Consider the following 20324-nt stretch of genomic DNA (forward strand, 5'->3'; position numbering starts at 1 on the left):
GGACACACAACACTAACAGGCCAAAGTCCTCATAAACCATTCTAACCTTAAGTGAAAGATAAAGATGCCAAAGGAGGATTCAAATTATAAACCATAGCACTGCCTCTTAAAATCATCTTTTTCTCAGTACTTTTCTCAACCTACCACAGCCTTGAAGTTTTGCCCCTTCTCTCCGTTCATCACCAGCACACCTTCTGTAAATATCCTGGTCTCTTTCTGCCACACAAGAAAGCCAAGTCTTGATTGGCGCTCTCCTTTGGGCTTTGGAGGAGAGGAAATCTGAGTAGCCAAAGGCACTTTCTCTCTTCAGCAAAAGGGGGAAGGGAAGGATAATAAACATTTATAATATCTGTTCTTGTGTCCCTGACACGTTTATAATTCAGGTATTTGTTTTATAAGTCAAGGGGTTGTTTGCCAGACTCTTAGGATAGTAGCACCATGTCTTTCTCCTGGAACCCACAGACAGTCAGCAGTTTAAATAACCACATTGTCAAGGACACCATAGGTAGATGGAACTGCAGACTCTGCTAGACCACAAGGTGAAAGGCTCAAGGGTAGAAAGTGGATAGAGAGAAGATGATGGTCCTTCTGAGTCATCACTAACTGGTCAAAAGCAAAAGGAGGTTGTGCCCGTGGAAGCTGTGTGGACACAGGATCAGGACTGCATTGTGGAGGGGTGTGAATACCACAGGCCACTAGCACTGTGGTCTAGAGAATGTGAAGTTAGGCATGCAAGACCTGGTAGGGCAGTGGAGCTGGGGAGGCTTTGCCACTAACTACAGAGAAATTACCATATCAAAGAGGAGAAAAAGAAGTCAAATTTTCTGGGGAGAAAAATGAGGGTGGGAGTGAGAAATAAGATGGAGAGGAAGGAAAGAGGACTTGGGAAGGGAGTGGGTTATTCTAATTGGCATCAGTCTTCAGAAGCCCAGTGTGGATCCCACCCCAACGCAGGTCCAGGAGCTGGTTCAGTCTAGATACCTAGGCGGTTTGGGCCTAGCTCGGATATCTCCAGGGTTGCCCTAAACTGACCTGGTCACCCAGAGAGCTCTCTGACTTGTGGCTTCTCTGTCCTTCCCTCGGTCTTGACCTTTGACTCTCCGTTGGGAAAACCCACACCTATTCTGAAGGATTATTAAACTCCTGATTTGAGCTGGCTGTGTCAGGAAGGGCGTATGGGCCTGGGCTCAGTTCTTGAGTGGCTAGCTGTCAGGGGTGCCTAGGACTGGGTGGAGAGAGGGTTGGTAAAGAAACTCTTGTCACTTCTGTCTGGCCTGTTCTTTTCTGGATGGAATGACATGCTACTGAGTCCTGTCTTCCATGATGGCACTGATAACGGGACAAAGGTAGACCAAGGATGTTGCTGAAGACCAAAGTGTTGGCATGGTCAGGAAGGCCACATCAACTCATGTCTCTTACCTTTGCTGTGGCTCTGCTGTCCCTACCTTGTGATGCTTGTGCCTCTCCTCTCCTCCCATTATGAATTTCTAATAAGGGCCGTGATGACTGATTTTATGTGTCAACTTGGCTGGACCATGGAATGCCTAGATATTTAGTCAAATATTATTCTGTGTGGGGGTTGTTTTTGGATAAGATTAACATTTTAATCAGTAAAGCAGATTGTCCTCCATAATGTGGGTGGGCCTCATCTAATCATTTGAAGGCCCGAGTAGAATGGAAAGACCCACCCTCTCCTGAGTCATAGGGAATTCTCCAACAGAGTGCCTTTGGACTCCACTGGCTCTCTTGGGTCTTAAGCCTACTGGTCCACACTGCAGATATGGAACTCCCAGTCTCTGTACTCACCTGAGCCAATCCCTTATGATAAATCTTTTTCTCTATATATTCACGTCCTATTTGTTCTGTTTCTCTGGAGAACCCTGACTAATACAAGGGCTCTACATTAGGACTGTACAGTCTGATTTACAAGCTCTCAGCTAGAGGACAAGTGTATAGCATAATTGGCCTACCGTGATGATTCAACAAGTGGATAATAAATAAAAGGATATTTTTCGTGACAGAGTTTGTTAGGTGAGAACTGATACCAGTGCCAGTTGGCGTATAGTGTGGCAGGTGAGGGACACAGGGCATGAGGTTGATAAATAAAGGTACTGATTTGCAAATGACTTGGTTACCAATGACCCAAAGCATCCCTCTATTAATGATGCAGGAGGCATCCTTGGTGAAGTCAAGAAATATAGCTCCAAAAGGGAGATAGAAAAGATAGCACAAGGAGCAGGTGGCCCTTCATCTGAGTGTGAGATGGGGAGAGAGAAGCGCAGGAGCTGTTTTTATCCCCTGCTGTCATCAAGAAGTGCACGTGAATCGTGAGGATGTTCGGTGGAGGATGGGGAGGTGGGGTTGGCTGGTAATGATGGCTCTTGTTAATGTGCAAATTCGGATTCAGTCGATCTGGTGAGGCCTGAGAATTTACATTTCTAATGAGCTTCTAGCTGGTGCCCTTGCTACTGCTCTGCAGGCCTCACTTCAAGTGACAAGGCTCTTATTCTCCCCTTAATGGTGTGTGTGTGTGTGTGTGTGTGTGTGTGTGTGTGTGTGTATGCATGCAAGTGTACCCCACAAAGGCAATGCAGAAAGGAAGCTGGATCTGGTCCGCAGCTGGAGTAGTCACTCTCACCTGCCCCCTCACTGGGCTTCAGAAATTAAGGGGGTGGGGCATAGTCACCTTATCGGTCCTGCAAAGAGCCCAAAGTGTCTACCATGCAGGAAACCTCCTGACGGGGCTGCCAGTTTCCTCGGTGGGGATTTGAGGCATGGAAGGGACTGCAGCCAAAAAAGAGGACCGTCAAAAGATGCAATTAGAAACAAGTAATCTTGAGGCTTGGAAAATTTTGTCTCACTCCCCTGGATCATCACTGAGGGGAAACTGACCTCAAAGTGTGAGAGCATGAGGAAAGGGAGGGAGGCAAACGATTGGGGCAAATGGGACCACGAAATGGGCTTACTTTCTCAGTCATTTATTTCAATACTTCAGTAGATTATACTCAGAAGCTTGGAGTATAATAAAAAAACAGGGAGCTCAGCTCTGTGCTCTGTGACGACCTAGATGGGTGAGATGTGGGGGGTGGGGGTGGGAGGGAGGTCTAAGACTGAGGGGATACATGTATACGTACAGCCGATTCACTTCATTGTACAGCAGAAACTAACACAACATTGTAGAGCAATTACACTCCAAAAAACCAGACCAAACCAATGTGCTTTCTTCTATGTGGGGATTTCTGAGTGTCTGTTTGAAGTTCTGTGACCTAATTTACACAAGTGTGTTTCTGGACCTGCGGAAGTAGCTACTATCGCTGTCTGTCTGTCCACTGTAGGGCCTGTGTGGACACGGCTTAACGGGCAGCTGGTGAAATCAGGCAAATTTGTCTTCTCTGGGTGAGCTCCCCTCACCCCACTTCCTCCTCCCTGGCCTAGGAATTGGTATCCTTCTTTCCTCTTCTTTATCAAAATGTATCCTCTTTTCTCCCCCACCCCTCTCCCCAGCACCCTGAGGTTCTACAAACACTTAATAACTGAGTAGACTGTGAACTCCTTACAGGCAAAGACAAACTTCTAGGACCCAGCATAGTGTCTTGATTGTGGCATTTGCAGAGACGTGGATGGACCTAGAGACTGTCACACAGAGTGAAATAAGTCAGAAATAGAAAAACAAATATCCTATAATATCACTTATATGTGGAACCTAGAAAAACGATACAGATGATCTTATTTGCAAAGCAGAAATAGAGACACAGATGTAGAGAACAAATTTATGGTTACCAAGGTGGGAGGTGGGAGATGGGATGAATTGGGAGATTGGCATTGACATATATACACTACTATGTATAAAATAGATAACTAATGAGAACCTACTGTATAGCACAGGGAACTTTACTTAATGCTCTGTGGTGACCTAAGTGGGAAGGGAAATCCAAAAAAGACAGGATATATGTTATATGTATAGCTGATTCACTTTGCTGTACAGCAGGAACCAACACAACATTGTAAAGCAACTATACTCTAATAAAAATTAATTAAAAAATAATGGATGTTCAATAAATGGGTATTTGTTGAATAAATGGATAGCTTCAAATCTGCCCCGCCCCCAACAAGAGGGTGTACATTTTAGAGAGGATGGCATCAGGCTGATAAATCTCTAATAGGACCTCAGGAGCATCTGGTATGCAGGAGGGGAGTTTATGTGAGACTGTAGCTTTCCTAGCACTCAGGAAATCACAGCAGGAGGTCCTGGTGATACTTTCTGGTGTGGCTAACAGAGGCAATTGTTGAATTGAAACTGATCAATTCTAGGAAACAAGGAAAGCTCTTGAACCCATGGCTTGGGCACGCTCCAAGCTAGACAGTAATCGGGTGTTTGGCTAGTCTCCAGCACTGACAGTTGAGACAATACTGATCCAGGCTTGTGTGACATAAGGCAGCCTTTGAAGTTCTTAATTTCATAGTCTGGGGGGAGCAGCCGAAACCCTTGACCCTGATCTCTGCCAGGGACTTGTTCTATCATCACCTCAACTCCATGCTTTCCCAGGAGCACTGTGGTGGATGGTGCTAGAGCTGTAGACTCTGCTCCCAAATGTGACTCCCAGTTACGAGGAGGAGAGAAAATAGAAAAGCACACCTGTTGACTACATTACAGATTTTTAAAAAATATAGAATTAATGAGAGTAAATGAACATTAATCATACCTCCTGAGATAAATTCAAACAGTTAAAAAAAACCCATCACATTGGCTGACCCCTCAACTGTCAGCAAAAAGTTTTCTCTTTCAGATTTTGTCCAAGGATCAGGTCTTCTGGCTCTCTGTGAGGTATGGCATTTGTAACTAGCTGTTTTTGTATATGATCTCAAGAAGGGTGAGAAGGGAATAGCCTTCCAAATAAGTGCTGACTTGCTTAAAACTAGAAATGCCTGGAGGAAAGCAGAGATAGGCAAGAAGGGGGCAGTAGCCTACAGCAGTGAAAGAAAATGATTAAAAATATTATCTGTAACCTACGTGCTTTTGAAGTATTCAGGTGAGTGTATTTCTGGCATATGAAGGAATTAGGAATTGGCACTCACAGGCGAATGATGGCACTCTTGAAAAACATGCATCTATTAACAAATACGCATCTGTTGAATGCCCCTTAGCGTGATACTGCCTTGGGTTCTAAAGGGCTTTCACCTTGAGAATTATAGAGGCATTGACCTTTGCGGGCTTATGAGTAAGTATAAGTGTAAAAGAATAAGGAAAGGCAAGAGAAATAAACTATATATATAACCTAGAGCTAGAAGCAGGGCTAGAAAGATTGTCTAAACATCCAGGCAAATCCTTCTTGAACAATTATGGAGAATTTCCTAATTTCTCTGTTAAATATTATCTCACCTTTACATTCCTGTTCATAAGAGATGCTTCTTATCCCATCTTTATGACGCTGTTGCACTTTGGGAGTGGAGGAATGAAGGAAGGTTAGGAGATGCTAGGAGTAGGGGGTGGAAAGGGCAGAGAGAGTTTGGGAATGGTGAAGTCCAGGCTGGAGGAATAACAAAATAGCCTCTTTCATCACAGCTGCATGCTAGAGAGCTATTAATTGGGAAGGAGTGATTTTTATTTTAGGCTTAAAATCAGCTTAGGCATATATCCCTGAACTACTTTTCCAGGGTGAAAAAGCATTTTATATCTTGTCTTTGGACTGAACTGTTGGAATACATGGATTGGTTTGGATGGATGGTACCGGACACTGGAGACAGTTCTTTAATATGGTTTTAAGCATATCCCAAATTCATACCTTGGGACATCCACAAATATCTATTTAGTGTAACAACTGTAGGCAGAATAATGGTCCCCCAAAGATGCCCACCTCATAACCCCCCAAATCTGTGAATATGTTACCTTATATAGCCAAAGGGACTTTGCAGATTTGATTAAGTTCAGGATTTTGAGTTGGGGAGATTATCCTGGATTACCTGGTGGGCTTGATATAATCACAAGGATCCTTACAAGGGATAGAGAGAGGCAGAAGAGTCAGCGATGTCAGGATGGAAGCAGAGGTTGGAGTGATGCAAAGAGAACCCTGAGCCAAGAAATGAAGGCGACCTCTAGAGGCTGGAAAAGGCAAGGAATGGATTTCCCCCTGTAGCCTGCAGGAATGCAGCTCTGCTGAAACCTTGATTGTATTGGGTTGGCCAGAAAGTTCATTCGGGTTTTTGTGGCATCTTACAGGAAAATCCGAACGAACTTTTTGGCCAACCCAGTAAGTTTAATGAGATACATTTCTGGAGGTCAGAAATAAGATGGTAAGCTTTCAGTAATTTGTTACAGCAGCAATAGGAAACTGATACAGTAACTTTATGTTATAAAATATCTACTAGCTGAAATAAATGTTATAAAGTCAATAATGTTTGGGGAGAAGGGGGAACCTTTCCCTTGGCTTAATGTTTCCATGTGAAGGCATCACTTAGTATTAATACTCTTGGCTTGACTGCCCCCAGGGGAGTGGAGAGAATGATCTGACTGGTAAATATGAGAATGGTAACTAGGTAGGCACTGCTCAGCCCTTCCCCTTTCCGTTTGAGATCTGTCTGACACAGATGTAAAAGCTCTGTTTCTCTTCTCTCTCTCTCTCTCTCTCTCTCTCTCTCTCATCCTCCCTCCTTCCCTCCATAAGCCTTTGTTTTCCAATACTGTTTGTGATGGGTTATGTGCTTAAACCCATTCCGCTCTTTTTCTATTTGACTCCTTTTTCTCTCTCTCAAGCAGGGAAAAGAGGTGTCATTTATTGAAACTCCTGAAACACAACTCATCACATAGATATTCTTTCTCTTTTCATTGAGTAAGTTATTTTTCAGTATTTAATTTATTTACTATGTCTTGCTTAGTTCCAGAGAGTATTTAAGATGGTTTACAAATACATTATAATTAAAAATGAGCTGAGGGGCAATGAAGGACTGATTAGATTAAACTGTAGCAAGGTTAGAATGCAAAATCCGTATCACTAGAGTCTCTTCTGGTGCTGGCGGTGGTGGGGGGGGGGGGTTAGGGAGGGGTACAGATGGCTTTGAGCTTCTTATCAGTCAAAGCAAAGAGGAAAGCCTAACTGGTTAATGATTAATAGAATCATTATAGAATCAAAATAGTATGATTTTCGGAATATGGTAGCAAAACACCAACTGGTTACTCAAGAAAAACATAACTATTCCTAGAACTGAAACTAAAAAGCTCTCTCCTATGGCTCTTCATAAAGAGAACACTTATAACAATATAATGTAGTGAACAGGATTCTAAACATCATCTTGAGTAAATATGGCTATACTCACCTTTAGAAATTATTTTTTATAATATCCCTCAGTGTAAGTAAATGGTGTAATAAAACACACTTCCTTCATTTACATTGAATATTTATTGAGCATCTGCTATGGATTGGGGCAATGATTGGTACTGGGACATACATAGGTGAGCAAAACAGAACCACCCTGGTCTTCAGGGAGCTTAGAGTCTAGAGGGGGAGCCAGATACTGTACAAGTAACCCCATCCTAGGAAGACATAAAATCAGGCACCAAGAGAGTATAAAACAGGGGAGTCACTTTATATTAGGGGTCAGGGACAACCTCTTTGAGGAAGTGACATATAAGCTGAGACTATAGGAATAAGTGAGCAGGCAAAGAATGTGTGTATAGTGGGAAAAGATCAGGGGTGTGTGTGTGTGTGTGTGTGTGTGTGTGTGTGTGTACGTATGTATGTGTATAGAGCATTCTAGGCAGAGGGAACAACACACACAGAGGCCCTGCGATTGGAGAGATGTGGAGGAAATGAAAGGTCAGTGTGGCCATTGTGTAATGAATGAGGGGCTGAGCAGACAGTGGCTTGGAGAGCTTGCGTATTTTTTAGCGTAAGCAGTGGGAATCCTTTGAAGGTTTTTGAGGAAGGAAGTGACATGTTCTAATTTATATTTTAAGAAGCTCACTCTGGCTGCTCTGTGACAGCAGGTGAGAGAGAACTGGGAGGCTGTTGCCGTGGCCCAGGAAGATGATGGTGGCTTAGACCAGGGGGTGGCAGTAGAGAGGTGGAGATGTGTGTATGGTGATGGGGGCAAAAACAGGCACAGATAGGAGCTTTGCTGTTGATCTAGGGAACATTTCTCCCTATTTCTGAATTTGATTTAATCCTAAATCAACTTCAACTGTTTCTTAACTGATTGGCTCTAGCATCTAAATTAGTTGCATGTGCAAATTGGGCAGGTTTCCTGGGAGACACATAATCATCCCTAACAAGATTTTACTTAGAGCCGTGGTTCTTAACCTTGACCACACCCTGGACCAAAGATAACAGAATTTCTGGGACTGAGACTTAGGCACAGATATATTCTAAAGCCCCCCCAAGTGCTTCCACTGTGTGGCTAAGATTAAGAACCACTGCCATAGAGCATTAGATTAACGATGGGATGTAACGTGAGATTAGAATTAAATCCGATACTTAAGGTTGTAAACAAGGTGGAGAAGGAATATTTTTACTAATGTGAGATTTGAATGGAGCCAACTATTTGCAGTTTTCTCTAACCAGCTCCACATACGAAAATTAAATCATGATTCACTGAGGAAACTAACACCCTTGTAAACACTTTAACTTACACCAGCTCTTGTCAAACTTATCTGAAACCTTGGACTCTTAAATGAAGGTAAATTCTTAGGCACTGCATGAATCAAAGTGTAGGCTAATTGGACACGAAATGTTTCACCTCTGGATCACCGCCAGAGGCCAGCAGTTCTGAGCATATGGCTGCTGCTTAGTGTTCGTTTTTAACGGAACAATCAGCCTGCATCCTGTTGCTATGGGAAGACTTCCAGGACTAAACACTTGTTAGTCCTCATGTATCAGAAATGATTCATGCATACACTGAATTGGTGAGTTCCCATCGTCTTGCCCATCCCACAGAGGCTATTAACTCTGCAAGGACTGGGAGTATAGTGGGTGCACCTCGTTCCTTCCGGCATCCGTTTCCTACCTTCCTCTGTTTCCTGCAAGTGCTGTGAGATTCTCAGCATCATGCAGTGGGCTCTGACTAGTTCTAAGAGTGAGCTGTGATTACTGTAAGCCCATCACATATCCCATATCCCATCACATTGATCACATTGATTGATTGGGAGTTGGCCCATGACCCAAGTCAGACCAACTGGGACCAACAAGGCTCAATTCCAGGTTCTTTACTTGAGGTATAGGGGAATGGACCCTCTTTTCGACTGAAAGTGAAAGGATAAGGAGGTAGCTGCTGTGGCCATTTTTTGGAGCTGTGAAAAGAAATCTCTTTGAGAATGGAGCCATTCCTGAGAAAGCAGGGCTGAAAGATGTTGTGTTAGTCATGGATAAAGCTTCATCTGAAGCCAGGACTACCTCTGTAACTTGCAATGACATAAGGACTGTGTCTGCCTTGTTCACTGTAGCTCCAGCATGACAGTAAACATTTGTCAAATGAATGAATGGTAAATAGAGGAAAGAGAGCAGTGTTAGGAAATGGAAATCAGTATTGAGTTTATGTAACTGCAGAAGAAAAGACCATTATCTAGGAGGCCAAACTCTCATCATTTTTCTGATTCTGACATCGACTTGAAATAGCAAAATATGGAACTTCTTCTGATTACCTTACAATGGCAAAGGAAGCTTAAATGGAAAAAAGCAGAAATAAATAATAAATTGGGTTGGATGGGAGGGAGAAAATCCTTTTTCTTCAACACTAGTATCAGGGGAAATCTGACTCAGATTTAAGGCATGTAAGTCAATGAGTTCCCAAACTGATATATTTTATTATTTTTTTTAGCTTTACGAATATTCCACTCAATTTAATCACACTTACTTTGACATAAATTATTAAAATTTTGCCCATATTCAAATTTGTAGAATCACTGTATCATGAAAGGAAGTATGTTCACATGTTTCAGTACACTAATCAAAAGATAAACATATATAGTCAGTGATCTACATCATAAGTTTTTATGTGATACGTACTCGGGGCTACAAGCATACTTTACATAGGAAATCTATCTCATTTCAGATATAACACATAGGTGAGGAGAGACAAAAGAAAGATTTAGCAGTGACCTCTGTGATGATTTAACCCAAGGACATATTCAAATATGAGGAGACAATTCACTTTTATATGGGAAAAAAGATAGTTTGCATTTGCCAATAGAAGTTTATATAGTTTCCTCCCGGACAAAAAGCAATGAAAATTTTCATCATTTCTTCCCTTCTTGATTTTTTTCTCTAATTTGTTCACCAACTGACTAGACTATACTAGGTTCTAGGCCTACCAGCAAGAGGGAAGTAGAAACAGAAGAGTGATGAAAAGAGGGTAGAGACAGCATAGGTTTTTATATCAAATTTCATGCTTTGGAAAATTCAGATACATTTGGTGAGCTGGTAAGAGCCACTAGAGATGCTGCTCTAGAACTGTGTACTGGCTATAGGATGTACCCTTCCAAGTCCACGGCTCAGGAGACTTGTTGAGGGTCTGCGGAGCCAATACATACTGAGCGTGTCTACTGAGAAAGCCTCAGTGTATTATTTCAACACAATTACAAACTTCTGCTTAGTCTTTGATCTGGTTACTCCATTCTTCACTTCATCTAACAATAAGGCCCAAGATCCTTATGTCTCTTAGGATGCTCCCTGATGAGTTAGTTCCACTTCTTTCCGATTCCACCCTTGTTCTGCATCCCCTTCCAATTCTGTCTCCAGACCTGTGACATGGAGCTGGGTAGGAACCCAGGGAATAGTTAAAAGGAATTAATGAGTCAATTTCCACCAAGGACTGACTCTAAGGTCTTCTCTTATAAACCTGAAAACAGACTGCGATCTGGTTTGTCAAGCTGAATTAGCAACTTGGAATCCAACCTCCCTCCCCACCTCCCCTCATTGTTTAGGTTTCTAGGCTAGACTACGAGAGCATATAATAAAGCTGAATTCTTATAAATGTATATAAAAAACAGAAGGAAGTTTTCTTACCCCACATACTGTTACAGAAAAAAAAGGTTAAAAATGTATCTTGAATCCTAGTCATCAAAGAAAAGCTAAGTACAAGAAATAGGGGGAGGGTGATAACAGGATTAATAATAGCTAACATTCCCTGCATACCTGCCATGTAGACAACTGTGCTAAGTGCTTTATGTGAATTATCTCATTCAATTTCACTTTAACAGTTAAGGAAAATGGAGTCTCTTATATGATTTTTCCAAGAACACACTAGTTGTAAGACTCAGAGCTGGGAGTAGAATGTAAATTTGTCTGATTTCAAAGCCCAGGCTTTACCTACTATGTAGTTTCTGTAGAGATTCTGAAGACAGCTTCTGGAAACTTCCCAGGCTCTTGGTGTCACTGGCTTATTATCAAGCCCAATTTTCTTAAACACTCAGGACTTTTTTGATTCTTCATTGCATGTTGTGCTTTTAGCTTACACATGAAATGGAAGAGGAGAGACTGAAAGAGAAATATTTTGAAGACAGAGGGGAAAGGCGGGGACTAGAGATGAGTGGTGAGAAGTAAGAAGAGGAGGAGAAGGGAGGAGGGGGAAGTGAGTACTTGAGAAGGTGATGGAAAACAGACTTGGGGTTGGGCCCTTCCCTGGATGCTGGCCCAGTCCCCTGGGTAGTTGCCAGGAGAAAGCTAGGGGTTGGGGAGGGAAGCATAAGACACTCCTAAACTGGGTCTTAGAAACGTCAGAATCCCTGCACTACGGGGTCTCCTTTGGGTTTATGAAAAGGTAAAAAATCATCTTATAGTAACATTAGCTACACAGTTAATAGGTGACAAAGCCAGGATTAGGATCCAGTCTCTTGGAATTCAAAGCCAGGGCTCTAGCTGTCCCCTTCTTTTATGTTTCTGAAGGTCTGAGCTACTGTGTGTGACTGTGAACGTCTCCTATGGGGTCCCCGCTATAAGTAGGTATGGATTTTTAAATTTTTAATTAATTAATTTTTTTTTGCCACACTGTGGGGCATGCGGGATCTTAGTTCCCTGACCAGGGATCGAACCTGCACCCCCTGCAGTGGAAGCGCGGTGCCTTAACCACTGGACTGCCAGGGAAGTCTCGGTAGATAGGGATATTAGAAGTTTTCCAGACCTGTCAGTTTGTAAGCATTTACCCATGAAGAGATCATAGTCCCAGATTTATACATTGGTTTATACTGAGGTCAGATTTGCATAGTTTAAAAAATACATCTTTTTCTAAATAATATACGCTGTGTACTAATGTAGCTCATTGGGTCTTTTGCCTTTCTTTTCAATGAAGCAAAATAATCTTGAACATTTTTCCCTTGTTGGGTTATACTGTGATAACTCGGAGGTAAGGCTAAGTAATGCTCAGAAGCACCAGCCCTGAAAGAGTCTAGTTTGGTTTAGTACCTTGGTGCACACAGAGTTCTGTGGAACTAGATGGAAGCACTTTGGATTTAATATTTCCATAGATGTGATTGAGGTGATGAGGAAACGTTTGGTTTTTTAGTTATTCAGTGACTTGATATTACATTGTACTGGATCCACTATTTATCAATAATTGATAAATTATTCAATTTTGTTCTTTGTGTGTTCAATATTATGCTTTTCCAGAAAGGGTTTAAAGGGGCTTGCCAAAACAAACATAAGATTTTCATAAAGTGAAGCAATCAGGGTGAAAAGAAAATTAATGAAGGAAAAACTAAGTGAAGGCAAAGAACATGTTATTATACAAAATGCACGGTGCGGCTTCCCTGGTGGCGCAGTGGTTAAGAATCCACCTGCCAATGCAGGGGACATGGGTTCAAGCCCTGGTCCGGGAAGATCCCACATGCCACGGTGCAACGAAGCCCGTGCGCCACAACTACTGAGCCTGTGCTCTAGGGTCCGTGAGCCACAACTACTGAGCTCGTGTGCTACAACTACTGAAGCCCACGCACCTAGAGCTTATGCTCTGCAACAAGAGAAGCCACCGTGATGAGAAGCCCGCGCACCGCAATGAAGAGTAGCCCCTGCTCGCCGCAACTAGAGAAAGCCCGCGCGCAGCAACGAAGACCCAACGCAGCCAAAAATAAATAAATAAAATAAATAAATTTATTTAAAAAAAAAAGGCACGGTGTAAGCTCCTGTATACGGATCCGTGAGAGATAGAACACCGTGAGAGATAGAATTTGGTCCAGCAGTTTCCGCAGCCAATGTGCAGAGGGGTGAAGGATGGATGAGTCACAATGTCCATGAAGTAGACACATCCATTTTGCAGTTAAGGACCCTGACATGCAGAAAGGATCACACAGCCAGTAAACCCTGGGCACTGTATTTAAATTCATGTCTGACTCCAAGACTCATGCTGTTCTCAGTAAACGCTGCTGCTTTTGTGTACACAAATGCCCATGTGTGAGTGGTCTCAATCAGAGACAAGTATAATGACATCAGAGCTAAGGCTTTGCTTACCTGAGAACTCCTTTATTTGTTGACAATTAATTTTTATGTAGTTTTATGATCTTGGGCAGATTTTGTTTTAATTGCTGTTGTTGTTGCAGGGGGTCCAAAATAGCTAGTAGTCTAGGCTGACAATTGGCAGTGTCACTTTTGCCACATTCTGTTGGCTGAAGCGAGTCACAAGGCCAGACCAGATTCATGGGTAGGGATCCATCTTTTGATGACAGTTGCTGCAAAATCACATTGTACAGGATGTGGATACAAGGGGACACGAACAATCATTGGTGATTTTTGTACCTCATCTACTCCAACCTCAGTCTGTAAAACAGAGATGGTAATAATACTTTCTACTTTATAGGTGGATTGTGAAAATTATATGAGATAATGAGGATGTGACCTGGCACTTAAGGAATGTTGGATGTTTGTTATTATTATTTTCTTACTTATCCTCACAACCAACCACATGAAGATGTTGTAATCCTCATTTTACAAATGAAGAAGCTCAGAGAGTTTAAGTAACTTGTTCCTGATCATATAGTTAGTCAGTTGTGGAGCCAGGATTCAAACTAAGTTTTGTTGACTTCAAAGCTTGTAGCAGAGACTTCCTAACTGCTCACCAAATCTGTTTTTTTTTTTTTTCTGAACACATAAGTAGACTACATTTCTCAGTCTCCTTTGCTGTATGTGTGACTGAATGACCTCGGCCATAAAAGAGGAGCAATGCTGCTCAGAAAGGAAAGAATCTGGATCTCTGGATCTCTGAATCTGCACATGAAAGAGAAATGCCTGCAGATTAGAAACACTGATTTTGGATTTCAGTGAGCTGGAAATACGCTTTTGTGAATAGCCAACGAATTGTTGGAGTTTGCTATAGCAGTTACAAACTACTACAGTTTAGTTGTTAACTAGCTAGCTCTACAAACTAACACTAGCTGTAACAAACGAATACTAGCAATAACAAACTAGCTAGTTATATGATGACTAGCTGTAAAACCTTGGGCAAATGAATATATTTGAGTTTCAGTTTCCTTGTTTTTGAAATTGGGATCTTAATACCTTTGTGGAATTGGAAGGATTAAAGATAATGTATATCTACCTATCTCACTAATATTATATTACTTGAGGTTTGGCAGCTGTTCCAAATAAAGAAGCCATTATTAATTTCCAAAGCTGATCGTTCTCAATCAGGCATTACTTTGGTTTGATAATGTCCCTAATGTTTTCACAAACAACAACAATAGCAATCATAGCTCAAATTTATTGCCTTCTTGCAATGTACAAACTGCCAAGCACTTCTTATGAGCACATCCACTGCACATATACCTCCCCCCAAACCGATGAAATCAGAGCTCTACCATCCCCATCTTAGAGATGATGAGACTGAGGAAGAGAAATTAATAGAAGTATCTGTTTCGGAAATGGATATTGTATTAATACATGTTCTGAGTAGGAATAGGTGCTGTTACTCAATTGATAGTCAGTTGTAGGAGTTCACCTGTAAGAGGTGCTGGTCATGATGCTGCTCTTTTAGCATCACATCAGAGATAGTGCCCTTTGCGCAACTATGTAAATGACGGCCGTTTGTCTCGGGGAAGAGTGTATGGCTCTCACAGCCTAATTCAAAAGATCAGCTCTCCAGAGTAGTTAACGTGTTCCCTACATCATGTTTAAAGGAGCCATGAGTTAAGCCTTCCTCAATTGAGGGGCTGTTTCATGGCACTACTCCTCAGGCTATCCTTACCTTTTAGGCAAAATATAATGTGGGTCATTGGGTCAAATCCTTTGCTGGCGCTTCAGAAATACCAAGTTTCAAGCCAGCGTCTCATTGTGCAGGGCAGGGGGATAGGAGGATATAGCCTTGGTGCTCATTGGTGGATCAGTCCAATTGAGAGAACAGTTAATGATACCATCTGGGTTACCTCGAGACATAACAGGGGAGAAATACTTTTCTTTCCTTGGCTTTTGGAGGGGCTTATTCAGATTGGGAGTTGAGAGAGCCTGAAGGTATATGTTATCACTTTTTTCCCTTGGGAGTTTTTCTTTAATTTGTTTTTTGTTTAAATAAATAAATAAAAAATAGAAGGTACAAGTACTATAGTTCTCCATTTGGCCACCCTATCGTTTTGAATATCTTGATGCCCACAATATACATTCCCATGCCCCCTGGAATCTGGTGGGTTCCTTGTATTTCGTGATGGGGTCGACACAGTATATACCCTCTATCGATTTGAACTGTAAAACTCAATAGAAAATGAACCTTTATTTTTGAACTGTTTGTTAGAGTGTTTCATTTATATAAAAATACTGCATGTAGCAAATAATTGTGGTTATTTCATTTTACGTCTCTGAGTTATCTCCTTTGTATAACTGTACGACATAACTGCTTACATAGGTCTGTGGATAGTTGCGTTTAGTTTGGATAAGAGCTTATGTCTTTTTCTCATAAAATGGGAGTGGGGACTGGCTTATTTAAGGAGAATTATGGCAAAGGAACTTATTGGGATTGCTAATATGTGCCTTTCCATAAGACCAGCCTTCCCAAACTGTGTTTGAGTTAATGAGGCACAAAGAGAAAAGGGGAGCTTCTTTCCGCAACATCAACTCCCCCAAAACAACCAAATAACAACACTTCGTTTTCACATTAAAACAAAGAAGGATATATTATGAACACCAAATTCATAAGGAGATTAAAGATAAAACATAGAACTTCAAAGGAATTTTCCACTTGCCTTTGTTGGATGTACTCCCCTACATCCCCCTTCCCCCCACAGTGTTTCCAGCCTGCACTTTTCCTCTTCAGCTGTCAACAGCATAACTAACTGCTCTGCAAAGTTAACTGGATATCGATGTCCCTGTCATCTGCAAAGCTGCAGAAAGCACATAACGGTAGTTAATGTGAGTGTCTTTGGCTTGTACTTTCTTTCCATCATGTCAATAAATCCTATATCTTCCCTTGAAGTCACCAAAAACTACTGGCAAGTCATTCTTCTGAATGTGTGCCCAGAGACAGGGGGAACAAGCATTTGTTTAAAACATAAAACTATCCAGGCATGTGCAGCCGAGCAGGCAGGGCTCTCTTTCCACCTTGTTCCCCATCTAGGGATGTGGTTTCACTCTGGGAGGGGCAGGCCACCAGCACTTCTCATCCCCAGCCTGTAGTTCCATCTTGCAGAAGCACTGTTCCAGACACACATAGCCAAGAGAACCTGTCTCCTTTTCTGACACATCTCCCACTCAGAAAAGAAACTCTTATCCAGGGACAGTAGGCTGAGAATATTGAATCTTAAATTCTTCTGCCCAAGCTCACTTACAGGGCAAAGACTCCAGACCAGGAGGAACAAATCGAGAAGATGAGGGTCTACTGTCCCCACTCAGAGCTTCACTCATAGGCCAGGGGTATCACTCTGGGAGAAGTGGGCCTCCGTCTTGGCTGCAATTCCAGTGCAAAAGCACAGAAACTTTGCTTGGAGGGATTGGAATATTAAAGAGCAAAGAGCACTACTCTGCTTAAGGTAACTGACTTTATTTGGAACAGAGAATGGGGAAGTTCATGCCTAACGTTGTTGTGGAAAACAATTGGGATCTTGGTTGTGAGCAATTAAGAGGAGGCTGGTAGCTCCGTGTGGGAAACAAGCTATAGAGTAGACGACCTAGAAGTTTAACAGGGCGAACCAGAGAAAGAGACAATTAAGGAGAGAACTAGAGGGTTGAAACAAACCTTAAAGAGTCTCCCCAAAGACAACCCCTGCAAAGAGGACCAAATTTATTGGATCAGGCTGTGGAAAAATTTAGGTACCAAGGTGTTATCAAAAACAATAGTGCAATCAGCCATCAGTGAGTGGCGGCTAGCAGCAACTTGGGGTATCAACAGAGGTAGTCAGCTAATAGAGAAATCAGGAAAAGAAAGCCCTGCAAAATCCATTCTCATCCAAGGATGATCATACACATGCCAATGCACTGACCTCAGCGGAGTGACGTCAGAGGCTGCCCACAGAAGGGGAAATAGACTGCCCTAAAATAATCCACCCAAGTCACAAAACAGACAACAAAAATAACAAGCCCCAGAGTGGGGGAGGGAAATCAGTACCTACAGTTGCTATAATATGTCACCTAAAATGTCCAGTTTTTTTTCAAGGGAGTGGGGAGGGAGAGGGATGGACTGGGAGTTTGGGGTTGGTAAATGTAAACTATTACATTTAGAATGGATAAACAACAAGGTCCTAAAGTATAGCACGGGGAACTATATTCAACATCCTGTGATAAACCATAATGGAAAAGAATATAAAATGGCCTGTTTTTAATCAAATATTATGAGACATGCAAAGAAACAGGAAAATGTGATCCATGCATGGGGGAAAAAAGGCAAGAAAAAAAAAAAAAAAGAGAGCTGGCAAGTCATTGATGGGATTAGAAATCTCTTCTTTCCTTCTTTCTCTTGTATATTTATGGCTGTATCAAAGACTAGGGAGGAAGCAAAATTTTTTGGTCTTTGCTTTCCCAGAAAGCTTAGAGGATAGATGATTAATACTACTAGGATGGCATTGCATTTTTTGCTCACTGCTTCAAATCCATGTTAAAAAAATGTATATCTCCAAGGACCATGGAACAAACACATGTATAGTGCCCCCCATCCTCCCCTGCTGTGCTCAATTTATCTCTGAGAAGAGTTTTGTGAGACACTCTAGAACTGATAATAACTTCAAAGGAACTTTCCTGAGCAATGTCTTTGATATCTATACTTTATATTAGTCTTTATTTCTCACAAGTGCTCTGGGAAGAAAGCAAGTGAAATATTGGGAGAGGACTGGCCTTGGATTTGAAATTGAAATCATTGAATTTGAAATCAAAATCTTGAGATACTTAGTCTGCTGTTGAACACATTCTTAGCAAAATAGAATTTTCATATCATGGAACCATTATCAGAAATGAGAAAATGAAAACAGTGGATTCTGGTTACAAATGTCTTAGTTACATTAAATGAGTTGAATAATTTTCCTTGAATAATCTATTACAAGGCAAAAACCCTGACACAACTTGATTTCATTACGTTTTTACTTGTTCTATAAAGCCAGTAGGTGTTTATGGAGTATCCACTGTGAAACTTAATAACACGATGATTATAAGATGGTCCTATAGTTTGTGGGCTTGATTGTTTTTCTTGACAGCTTGTGCTGGGCATGGATCATCTATTCTCTCCCTCACTGCTTCTGCCACATACTCAATGTAAATATTCCAGTATCTTTCTATTTACTCACTATTTCTCTTCTGCTGCCTGGAGCCCTCTGCATCTTTATCCATATCATTTTTTCCCCCCCTCTGAGATCAATCAACCAAACAAGTATTTTTTATATTGTTGCTGTAACAGGCTTTGCAGGAATTAAGCTATAATTCCTAAAGGAAAGGGTAAGATTTCTGTCCAAATTGCTCCACATAGCCACTAATGTAGTATTTCATGCCAAAAAGTACTTAATGGTTTGGATGACAATAATAAATATATACCTTAGAAAAGAATGGGATTTGGGGACTTCCCAGGTGGCGCAGTGGTTAAGAATCCGCCTGCCAGTGCATGGGACAGGGGTTCGAGCCCTGGTCTGGGGACATCCCACATGCCACGGAGCAACAAAGCCTGTGAGCCGCAACTACTGAGCCTGTGCTCTAGAGCCCGCGAGCCACAACTACTGAGCCTGTGTCCCGCAACTACTGAAGCCTGCGCACCTAGAGCCCGTGCACCACGGTGAGAAGCCCACGCACCACAACAAAGAGTAGCCCCTGCTCACCACAACTAGAAAAAGCCTGCGTGCAGCAATGAAGACCCTGTGCAGCTAAAAATAAATAAAATAAATAAATTTGTAAAAAAGAAAAGAAAGGGATTTTTAGTTTCTTTCTTTTAAACACAACTATGCTTAGACTATTCCAGAAGGTGTATTCACATACTCTTTTCCTTTTTTTTTTTAAAGGGACTCTATTGGTTTTTATTTATTTAAATATTTATGTACAATTGACATACATTATGTTAGTTTCAGGTGTGCAACATGATTAGATATTTGTATATATTGTGAAGTGATCACCACAATAAGTCTAGTTAACGTCTGTCACCATACATAGTTACAAAAAACTATGTATGTATGTATGTAACATTTTTTTTCTTAGGATGAGGGCTTTTAATATCGAGTCTTCTAGCAACTTTCAAATATGCAAAACATTATAGTTAACTAGAGTCGCTATGCATACGTAACATCCCCAGGACTTATTCATTTTATAGCTGGAAGTTTGTACCTTTTGACTTCCTTCACCCCCCAACCCTTAGTCCCCCACAACCATCAATCTGTTTTCTGTATCTATGAATTTGGTTATTTTTAGATTCCACATATAAGTGAGACCATATGATATTTGCCTTCCTCTCTCTGACTTATTTCACTTAGCATAATGCCTTCAAGGTCCATCCATGTTGTCACAATTGGCAAGATTTCATACACATACTCTTATTATTAAAACTTTTTATATTTTTGTTTAACCATGAGTCACCTCCCAGCCTTTGCTTCTTCCTATTAACCAAACCCAACTCCTTTAGGCCCTCAGCTCTCAAAGGCCCTATTTTCAATATTATAAATTATTCATCTTATCATTCTAACATATTTACAGAGTATTTACCATACAGAATAAAATATAAAATTCTGTGACTCTTTATAAAGGAAATGCAAGTCAGAGACATTGCTCCTGAGGACTGGAGAGATTCAGGTAGTCACAAAGGTTTCTATTTTAGTTGTTCAGAATTTCATCTCTGGTCTTTTAGCATAGAGTTGACTTGCTTGATAGTCTCCCCTTTTCACTGTCCTTAATTCCAGAAAATATCATACACACTTATTAAAGAAACCTCTCTTTCCCCTCCTCTGCTCATCTTGAGAG

The 20324-nt window shown here is 41.5% G+C and overlaps 1 protein-coding gene across 1 annotated transcript in view; it reads right to left on the bottom strand.

Moving 5' to 3' along the window:
- RHOJ (ras homolog family member J) overlaps positions 1–20324 on the bottom strand; it is an 81750-nt gene that overhangs the window by 32991 nt on the left and 28435 nt on the right. The window lies entirely within an intron of this gene.

The sequence above is a fragment of the Neophocaena asiaeorientalis genome, unplaced genomic scaffold, assembly GCF_003031525.2.
Source record: "Neophocaena asiaeorientalis asiaeorientalis breed wild unplaced genomic scaffold, Neophocaena_asiaeorientalis_V1.1 scaffold698, whole genome shotgun sequence".
Lineage (NCBI taxonomy): Eukaryota > Metazoa > Chordata > Mammalia > Artiodactyla > Phocoenidae > Neophocaena > Neophocaena asiaeorientalis.